An 11505-nucleotide genomic window follows, 5' to 3' on the forward strand; every position below is an offset into this window, starting at 1 on the left:
CTAGGCCACAGGTAAGTGCCAGAACAAGTTAGGATTTGTAGGAGTTCAAAAGACAGAGAATATGATTCTGCCCGGGGGTCTTCGAGATGGCATCACAGAAGAGGGCAGGAATTCATTAGATAGAAAAGAGGACAGAGGCTATTTCAGGAAGTGGGAAGAGATGCTCAGGCAGAGAGCCACGTTTGGGGAACAGAGAGATTCAGGGTGACTGAAACTTGGCACATGATAGTGCAAGGCAAGAAGCAAACTTGGGGGAAATTTGGCTGAAACCAGGTTGTTGTTTTTGTACTTTAGCCTTTGAGCCTAATTGGAAACCTAAAGCATAGGTCCCTCTGAGGTCTTAAACCTCAAAGGTATTTTAGACAAGAAGATCATATCTATTTTAGAAAGGCAACCCTAGCAGCATATGCAAAACAAATTGAGAGTGGGGGCAAGAGGAACTAGAAGCAGGGTCACGGGGCCAGGTGAAAGATGACAAGGGTTGGACCGAAAAAGGGAGGGGTGAAGACATGGAGGCAGGTTGGAGAAACGATAAGAAAGTAAAAAGAGCTAAAGGTTGGCCTGAGGGTTCTAGCCGAAACTATAGATGGAAGGTGGTCAGGGAAGGCAGTAAGAGGAGCCTGTTGGACAAATAAATATTCTTATGAAGCAGATAGTCTGCATTTTTATTACGTTTGAAAATTTATCATATGACTTTTAAAGGAGATATCACCTCACCAGTTATATTTTTCTGAAGGGTTGAAATCAGTTTTTTTCGAATCTTTTGCTAGAAGATGGAGGAAACAGCCAAGGTTCAGTGACACTGACACATCATCAACCAAAGTTCATAGCTTATATTAGAGTTCACTCTTGGTGTTATACATCTTATGAGTTTGGACAAGTGCATAATAACACAAATCCATTGTTACAGTATCATACTGTGCAGTTTCCCTGCCCTTAAAATCCTCTGTGCTCCACCTATCCATCCTGATCTTTAATTTTTTTGACAGAAATTGACTCTCTTTCTCATTATAAAGCAATCAATACATGCTCAGTATAAAACATAATTAATGGGGGAAAAAAGCATCATCCACTCTCCAGAGATGACCATAGTAAATATTTCAGTGTTTATTTTTCCAGATACTATTTTGCGGTTTGAGTTTTTGGTTTTTTTTTTTTTTAATAACACATTCCAGCTCCGCATCTGGGGCCACTTGCAGCTCTCAGCTCCTGGTCCAGCTTCTATCGAGATGTCTACTGTTCACAGAATTCTGTGCAAGTGCAGTTTAGAAGGTGACCACTGTCCACCCCCAAATGTAGACAGGTCAGTCAAAGCATACACCAACTGGGGTGCTGAGCGGGACACTGTGAACATTGAAACGGCCATCAGGACTAAAGGTGTGGATGAGGTCACCATTGTCAACATTTTGACCAACTGCAGCAATGAACAGAGACAGAATATTACTTTTGCCTAACAGAGAAGGACCAAAAAGGAACTTGCATCAGCATTGAAGTCAGACTTGTCCAGTCACCTGGAGAAGGTGATTTGGGGCCTATTGAAAACACCTGCTCAGTATGACACTTCTTCCGATCTGAAAGCCTCCATGAAGGGGCTGCTGACAGATGAAGACTCTCTCATTGAAATCACCTGCTCAGGGACCAACCAGGGGCTGCAGGAAATTAACAGTCTACAAGCAAATGTACAAGACTGATCTGGAGAAGGACATTGTTTCTTTTTCTTTGTAAAAATATTTATTTATTTATTATTTTGGGCTGCGTTGGGTCTTAGTTGAGGCACACAGGATCTTTCATTGCGGCGAGCAGGCTTCTCTCTAGTTGTGGCACATGGGCTCTCTCAGTTGTGGTGTGTGGGCTCAGTTGCTCCGTGGCATGTGGGACCTTAGTTCCCCGACCAGGGATCGAACCCATGTCCCCTGCATTGGAAGGTGGATTTTTAACCACCGGACCACCAGGAAGTCCCGGGACATTGCTTCTGACACATCTGATGACTTCTGCAAGCTGATAGTTGCCCTTGCAAAGGGTAGAAGGGCAGAGGATGGATCTGTCATTGACTATGAACTGACTGGCCCCACATACTTGAGATCTCTATAAGGCTGGAATGAAGAGCAAAGGAACTGATGCTTCCAAGTGGATTAGCATCATGACAGAGCCGTGTGTGTCACCTCCAGAAAGTATTTGAAAGGTACAACAGCAATAGCCCTTACGATCAAGAAGGAGGGCAAAGGAGACCTGCAAAATGTTTTCCTGAACCTGGTCAAGTGTATTCAGAACAAGAAGTCCCTGTATTTTGCTGACTGACTGTACAACTCCATGAAGGACAAGTGGACTCACGATACGGTCCTGATTAGAATCATGGTCTCCTGCAGTGAAGGAAGGGGACACATTGAAAATTAGGTCTGAATTCAAGAGAAAGTATGGCGGGGCCCTTCACTACCACATCCAGGAGGACGGCAAGGGTAACCACTAGTAGGCATTGCTGTGCCTGGGTGGTGGGGGGTGATGCCTGAGATGGCACAAGTGTCCAGAAGTGGGGCTCCTATGATTCCAGGTGACAGTTCTAGAAACTCAGTTTGCAATTAACAGCCCCCGTGTACCCATCCCTCACCTTGCCTAAGCATTGCCTGACTTTCCCAGCAAGTTTCTCCTCTTAGCCAAAGAAATGAACATCCCAAGGAGTTGGAGGTGAAATCTATGATGTGAAACACTTTGCCTCTCTTGTACTGTATGGTAAACAGATGCATAAACTGAATTTTTACTTTAGAAACAAAACAAACTCAAAATACATTCCAAGTATCTTTCCCTGTTAAAATTCACCTGCAACACCATTTTTAAAGGCTGAATATTATACCCTATAGAAGCACCATAATAAGAAGCACCTATTTACGTGCCAGACGTGTCTTATGTCACTCAATTCTCCCAACAACCCCATGAGAGAATGGTTTATTGACATCTCAGGAAACGAGTTCTATTTTAATACCTTGTTTCATGTAGAAAAATTGACATTATTATTGTCCCCATTTTAAAGATTAGAAAACTGATGGCCGGAGAAATTAAGCAACTTGCTCGGTCATAACAGCTAATAATTGCTAGAACTGGGACTCAAACACAGATAAGGAAGGCTCATTCATTTAATCTGTTCCCTGTTGCTGGACATTCATACTGTTGCCACATTTTTTGCTTGCTTTTTATAAATAATGCTATGATAACCTTTAAACTAATCTTTGCACACATCCTTAGTGAATTCTTTAGGATAAATTCATAGAGTTGGAATTTCTGGGTCACAAGGCTGTTGATACGCATTGCTGACCTGCCCTACAGAATGCTTATACAACTTCACTTTCCAGCAGTGTATGAAAATATTGATTTCCTTGTACTTCTCCAACATTAGATATTATTGCTAATTTTTTAAAAAAATGTATGCCCACTCTTAAGGCATACTGTAAAAAATAATCTATTTTCCAAAGCAAGTAGAAAATATTGTGATTTATCCACAGTTTTGGATCTTCTCCCCCAACGTGCCCGTCTATTAGCATTGATCATTGAGAAGTTGTGCGGCAACATGCACCAAATCTGAAAAATTTAGGTTTATCTTTAAAAAGTTCAAATATATTGGGTTGGCCAAAAAGTTCGTTCGGATTTTAAGACGCTGTTGCAGAAAACCCGAACGAACTTTTTGGCCAGTCCAATATATATCCACACACATATCTTTGAACAAGCAGAATTTTAACAAGTTTAATTCATACTACTGATGCTCATATCATCCTCATTCAAATGCCCAGAAAGTTCACAATATAGAATGTGCAACACTAAGGTTTATAAGATGTATAATCTGATTGAAAAGACATGTTAACCTGAACGTAAATATATACATATACCCTATATACAGAAAAATATGGTACTTTAGCTGTTTTATAAATGACTGTATTTTTTAAAGCCAAAAGAAGAGAATTGTATGGTGTGGCAAACTGTTCTAAACTAATTATGAAAGACTTCCTGGAAGAGATTATTTTTAATTGATATCTAAGACATGGGAAGGAACCAGTTTAGTTTCAGGCAACGGCTCAGAATTTCCTACTGGAAAACTTTATCCAGGAAATCCTGAGAAGATTGCCTGGCTGAAGTTGATGACATCTGCAAGGATATAGTGTGAAATGTCTGCGGAAGGTAGCATTTGAACTTGAGCTATAGAAGTATAAGCCACAGTAGAGCCTTTAAATTGGACAAAATATGGATCATTTCTGGGACTTGGTTGGTGCTTCCAGTAATAACGTGGAAAATTAATTGTAGAAAAGGCATCTGGAAGAGAATTCTCCCAAAGATTAAGTACTGTACGTGGTATATGCAAGGGAATTACCTCAGATAATTTTTCTACATGAAACAAGGTATTAAAATAGAACTGGTTTCCTGAGATGTCAACAAACCTCACTGGTATCTTTGGTGTAAATTTCCCATTGTGCCCTTTCTCTCACACTTTAGGGGAAAAAAAAGTCCTTGGGAGGAAGCAAGAGTGCCAGCAGCAAGGAATGATGTCACAGGGCAGGGAGGGTAGGAGTGGGAGTGGGGGGTTGGGAGGGTGTTGGGTGAAGCTGATTCCCAAGTGTTATCTCTAGTGAAGGAATTAAGGTAGGAGGAAAGGTCATGCTTAGTTCCATTTAAGCGAGACCACAGAAAACTAATATTGTAAAGACATCAACATTAAAAAAAATAATGTTTAGCTTTCCTCGGTTTGCTATTTTTAACCCATTTCCTACTGTAGTTACTAGAGATAAAGCACTTAGAAAATTCTGAACGAGGGTTGTATGCTATGTTTATGAATGTCTCTGCCTAGTTCCCAAAATGATGTAAGGTACGAAGATACTGAACATGAATCGAATGTAGGCTAGAAGGACAGAGCGTAATGCAGGGCAAGGAATGTATTACACACTCACTCCTGGCTGGGCCATAGATTGGCTTTAGAGTTCATCGTTGCCAATGTGTAAAGCAAAACCTAATCAGGTAAATATTGGTAGCCATAAAATTAAAACGGACAAATTGCTCAAGTAAAGTCCAACCGTTGCTGACAGGAAGATGAGATACTTTTTCCTGGAGAAAAGACAAGGCTGCACAAAGTTTAACAGAGGTTCCGGGAAGAGAATTCCAAGCGGAAGTGTGGGGAAGCAGGCACGCCAGCCTCGGAGGTCTTAGGGGGTACAGCAAAGGGGTAATTCGGGGGGAAGGCATAGTCCCCGCAGCCAGAAGAGGGCCTCGGGTTTCCGCTCATCAGAAGTGGGGTGGGGTGATTTCCTGATAGTGGTGAAGAAAACATTTGAGCTTAATTAAGAAAATAATTGTGAGAGAGCAGATTTTTACAAGGTTTGTAAACATACATCTCTATTTGTGTGTTAAATGGCGCCCACGATTCTTCAATGCCCTCTATCACCGCAATTGTTTCTAAAACACTGTTCTACCTACATTTTAATACATTAAAAGCAGCGTCAGTTAAAAGTTTTTTATTTTTTTTAAATTTTTTTTTCAGTACGCGGGCCTCTCACTGTTGTGGCCTCTCCCGTTGCGGAGCACAGGCTCCGGACGCGCAGGCTCAGCGGCCACGGCTCACGGGCCCAGCCGCTCCGCGGCACGTGGGATCTTCCCGGACCGGGGCACGAACCCGTGTCCCCTGCATCGGCAGGCGGACTCTCAACCACTGCGCCACCAGGGAAGCCCAAAAGTTTTTAAAATTGTGGTAAAATATACATAAACATCAAATTTACCATCTTAACCATTTTTAAGTATACAGTTCAGTAGTGTTAAATAAGTACATTTATATTGTTATGTAACCAATCTCTAGAATCCTTTTCATCTTGCAGAACTGAAACTCTATACCCATTCAACAACACCGCCACCACCATTCCACTTTCTGTCTCTGGGAATCTGAATACTCTAGATTCCTGCAGTACCAATTTTCAGGACAGTCTAGTATGGGATAGGATCCCATACTAGAAAACTTATGGTTCATGATATCATTCAGTAACACTTTTCAAGTACAGTTGACCCTTGAACAACATGGGTTTGAACTGCACAAGTCCACTTACACCTGGATTTTTTTCAATAAATATACAGTCGGCCCTTTGTATCTGAGGGTTCCCATCCACGGGTTAAAACAACCACAGATTGCAAATTTAATACACAATCTGTGGCTGGTTGAATCTGAGGATTCAAACCCTTGGATATGGAGGGTGGGCTATGGGACTGGAACATACTCGGATTTTGGTATCATCCGCGGGTCCTAGAACCAATCCCCCGCCAATACCAACGGACGACTGTATTTTCAAAACAATATTTTTTCAACAGGGGTGTTTCTATTTTGCAATGTGGTATAGCTGCTAGAAATGGAAACACCTCTATTGTTGATGCTTTGTGAAAAACATTCAAATAGTATAGAAATGCATAGGGTGGAAGTAAAATTCTTCCTATAATTCCATGCTCCAGAGATAACTACTAATAATAGATTGATACACATCCTTCTCGACATCTGTAAATATATAGAAGATCATGCTATACATGTGATTCTGAACCCTGGGTCTAATTACTAGGTACAAAGGTTAGTGAGGCTGCTCAGGATGGTAGAGTGGAAAGATGGAAGGAACCCGGGTCTCTGATGACATCCCTGAGCCACTGAATTAACCAACCCTGGAAGCTCCTTTCATAAGACTTCTTGTTGTTTGAGATAATAAATGTCCCTTATTGTTTAAGTCACTTCTAATTGAATTTTGTTACTTCTGCCCCAAATTCTAATTATTATGTCATTTTCCTAGATAACTCAGCCTATCTATACCTAAGGCAACTATATACCTCCATATGTCTTATAATTATAATGAGGTGATACCTGGAACAAAATAAAAGCATATGTATAATGCTGTTACAGCAAGCTAAACCAATAAGCCTTGAAATTCCCATCATCAAATAAGTTAAAATGACTTCAGTTCTGCCAAACCCAATCCATTGTACAAGATGGTTTATTTTAAATATGCATGATATTAAGCTGAACCTTATGGGAATTAAGAGCCTAGAAATTCTAAGGAAAATTATGCATTTAAAAAAATTCCAGGTACATAGTTTTCTCTACATGTGTACTATTACTAGCAAAAACACATTTATTGAGCATTTAGTATGTACCAGTGCAGTGCTGAGTGCTTCACACTGATTAATATAATCACAACAAACTTATGAGGCAGATACTATTACATTCCCATTTTACAGATGAGGAAATTAAGGCATAGAAAGGGTAATCTCCCCTCCCAAATAATCAAGCTCATATGTATGGTGCCATTTATAGGTCCTTTCCTCTCAGTCATTATTTAACCCAATCCAATCTGGCTTCTCATCCTACCCTTTTCTCAACTGAACTTTCAAGTTCATGAATAAGCTCCATTTTGGTAACTCAAAAGGACACCTTTCAGTCTTTATCATGTTTGACCACTTAACATGATACTCTCTTTTGAGTCTCCTCCCACTTCTCTGAACATTTCATCGTAGTCTTCTTTTGTGGGGTCTCTTCTGAGATTGATTTTTAAATCTGGTGATTTTTAAAGCTTTTTCCTATAGCCTCTTCTCTTCTCCTTTTACACTCTCTCCATAGGTCATTTCATTCATTCCCATAGCTTTAAATAATAATCTATTGATGAGTCCTAAATGTATCTCTAGCTCAGATCTCTATCCTGAGCTTCAAACTAGTCTACATAACATCTCCACTTAAAGATCTGACAACCTCAAACTTAACATGTGCAAAACTAAACTCATCTTCCCTTCTAAATCCACGCTTCTTCCAACGTTCCCTTCTTCTGTGGTACCACTATCCCATCAGTTGCCCAAGCCAGAGAGCTAGTAGTCATCTTTGCCTCCACTGTTTCCCCGTCTCCATCGAATCTATCACCAATTGATTCTACCTTTCAAATATCTCACGCATCTGCCACCGCTCTCCATGCCCACTGCCATCACATAAGTCCAAGTTACTGTCAGCTGTTTGCCAGGGTTACTGCAGTTGCCTATCTGAGCTTCTTGTATCTACTTTTGTCCTCTTCCAATCTATCAATACTTTCCCCCTCTGCAGCCAGGGTAATCTTTTAAAAATGCAAATTTGGGACTTCCCTGGTGGCGCAGTGGTTAAGAATCCGCCTGCCAATGCAGGGGACACGGGTTCCAGCCCTGGTCCGGGAAGATCCCACATGCCATGGAGTAACTAAGCCCGTGTGCCACAACGACTGAGCCCGCGTGCCACAACTACTGAAGCCTGTGCGCCTAGAGCCCGTGCTCTGCAACAAGAGGAGCCACCGCAATGAGAAGCCCGCGCACCACAACAAAGAGTAGCCCCCGCTTGCCACAACTAGAGAAAGCCCACGTGCAGCAACGAAGACCCGACGCAGCCAACAATAAATAAGGTAATTAATTAGTTAATTTAAAAAACAAAAATGCAAATTTGATCAGGTCAATCACAGACTTAGAATTCTTTAACGGCTTTCCACTGACTTTAGGATAAAGGGCAGAATCTTTTTCTTTTTTGGCCACACTGTGTGGCTTGTGGGATCTTAGTTTCCTGACCAGGGATTGAACCCGGGACCCCGGCAGTGAAAGCGCCGAGTCCTAACCATTGGACCACCAGGGAATTCCCAAAGTACAAAATCTTTAAAATGACTTGGAGAGCCCCACAAGATTTTGCACTAATTTATGTCTCCAACCTCACTTCTCACCGCTTCATCTTCCACTCTAGCTAGAACGTACTTCTTTCAAATTCTCTACACACTCTGTTTTCTACACACCACACTCTAGGCCTTCTAACATGCCATTTTTTTTAACCTGGAATATTGTCTGTTCCTGTAACCAATATCCCAAACTAGCGAACTCCTACACAGCAGTAAGATCTCAACTAGTATGTCATTTCCTCTCTAAATCCCTCAAACTAGGTTAGATCTCCCTGGCAAGTAGATCAGGGTTTAATACATAGTAGGTTCCTAAAAATATTTGTTGACTTGGCTGAGTAGAAAAGAAGACTGGTTAGGTATGGAGGGCTTTTTTTTCAACATCATTATTGGAGTATAATTGCTTTACAATGGTGTGTTAGTTTCTGCTTTATAACAAAGTGAATCAGTTATACGTATACATATGTTCCCATATCTCTTCCCTCTTGCGTCTCCCTCCCTCCCACCCCTCTAAGTGGTCACAAAGCACTGAGCTGATCTGGTATAGAGGGCTTTGATAGACAAGCAAGTGCTCAGTAAATGTTGAATGAATGAGTAAATGAGCGGGTGGGTAGAGGAAGAAAGATTTGTTTAATGAACAGTTCTATTTTTTCCCAATATACTACTATTAGTACATTTGTGGGAATAACATTGAATATCATTTTATAAAGAGGAAAATGTCCAGTTTTAAGATTAGGAGGCAATATTTTAAAATAGGTTCCAAGCTATAACATTTCATTAAAATATGTTCTATAGCTTCCATCATATTAAATCATATAAGAGAAATCTATGAATAACTGTATATCAACAATTTCCTCAGATAATCTAGACAAAATGGACAAATTTCTAAAAACACACAAATTACCCAACTAACTCAAGAGGAACTATAAAATCTCAAAAGACCTGTAAACAAGTAAAGAGATAGAATCTGTTTCCACAACCTCCCAATAAAGAAAAGCCTAGGGCCAGATGGCTTCACTGGTGAATTCTACCAAACATTTAAAGAATCAGCACCAATCCGAATAAAACTCTGCCAAAAACATAAGAGGAGGAACATTTCCTAACACATTCTGTGAGATCAGCATTACCCTGGTACCAATGCCAGCAAAGATACTACAAGAAAAGAAAACTACGGCCCAATATCCCTTATGAATACAGGTGGAAAAATCTTCCAACAAAATAATAACAAACCAAATCCAATAGTACATTAAAAGGATTATACACCAAGACCAAGTGGGGTCTATCCCAGGAATTCAAAGGTGGCTCAACATAAGAAAATCAAAGTAATAAATCATATTAACAGAATAGAGAGGAAGAAACAAATGATCATCTCAAAAGATGCAGAAAAAGCATTGGAAACAATTCAACACCCTTTCATGATAAAAATACTCAGCAAGCAGGAATAGAAAGGAATTTCCCTAACATGATGAAGTGCATTTACCCAAACCTATAGCTAATATCATACTCAATGATGAAAGACTGAAAGCTTTCCACTTACGATCAGGAACAAGACAAGGATGTGTGCTTTTTGAAACAAGAGAGAGGTGGTGGTTGAACAACACTTAATGCACCAAATGCCCCTGAATTGTATACTTTAAAATAGTTAACTATGTGTTATATGAATTTCACCTCAATAAAATGATTCATAGAGTGAATCATTTATTCACTTTGGCTTACTGATGTACAAGCATATTTCCTATGTTTACAGGATAATTTGTAGATGAGTTCTAATTTAGAGATTGCATTATAACACCATGAAAACCAAACTATATTTTCAATTCAAGATAAATGTGAGATAAAGTCCAAGTATAAGCCTGAAAACTACCCTTAGGAGAGCCTGCAAGTTTTCCTCTCAAAATTAGAATGTTCTTTTAAAAATTGAAAGCCAGATGGTTTTATATATAAAAGCAAATCTCAATGTTAAATCCATGTGGGATTTAAAAGTTAATTCTGCTGCAGCTGCGGCAGCTGTACCAATCATAACCGCAGTCAATGTGTTTATTTTTCCTTCAGTAATGTTTAGAGCAATGCTTCTCAAAGTGGGAACTCGTTAGAGATGCAAATTCTCAGGCCCTGCCCGAGACCTCCTGAATCAGAAACTCTGGGGCTGAGGGCCAGTAGTCTGTTCTAACAAGTTTTCCAGGTGCACACTCAAGTTTGAGAACCACTGACTAAGACCAATAGTGCAAGTCTATAAGCATTTTCTTACCAGACTGTGCTGTGCCATACACGATGTACTGTTTCTTCGAGTTCTTAATGTGTCAGATTGAAACACCTGTGAATTACCACTAAGAAGAAAAGGAAAACATTTGTCATTCAAAATCCATTACAAACATTTTTTAAAGAAATAAGATTTCAAATCCTTAAACAACAATGCCATTGATGTAAATGGCTTCTTTGTGGAGACAGCTGTGCAGATGTAGAAAATAGAACACACACACACACACACACACACACACACACACACACACACAAAGCCAAAGCCTTGGTTGGCTGAGCCTAAACAACTGTCCATGTAAGGTAAGGAATTCTCAAGCATGCCCCGTTACCTCTAATCATGCTACCAAGAATAAATAGAATTTATTGTGGCCTTGGAAAGACATCATTTTCTGTGTAAACCTGTAACCGATTTAAATTTATGATTGAAGCTATTATGTGCTAGTACCAACTCCCTCTCGACTCCCGAACTTTCACATGAATGAGAGGGGTAGCCAGTAGCAGGGGTCGACAGAACTGAGATTTTCAGATATGTTTCATTTGGCCTGCTCAGTGTTAAAAATGTTTTTGAATT

The 11505-nt window shown here is 40.2% G+C and overlaps 1 pseudogene; it reads left to right on the plus strand.

Annotated features, from left to right (window-relative positions):
- The first annotated feature begins 1229 nt into the window (after nt 1–1229).
- On the plus strand, nt 1230–2500 carry LOC136793373 (annexin A2 pseudogene; annotated as a pseudogene).
- Nucleotides 2501–11505: the final 9005 nt, after the last annotated feature.

Source organism: Kogia breviceps, chromosome X (assembly GCF_026419965.1).
Source record: "Kogia breviceps isolate mKogBre1 chromosome X, mKogBre1 haplotype 1, whole genome shotgun sequence".
Taxonomy (NCBI): Eukaryota; Metazoa; Chordata; class Mammalia; order Artiodactyla; family Physeteridae; genus Kogia; species Kogia breviceps.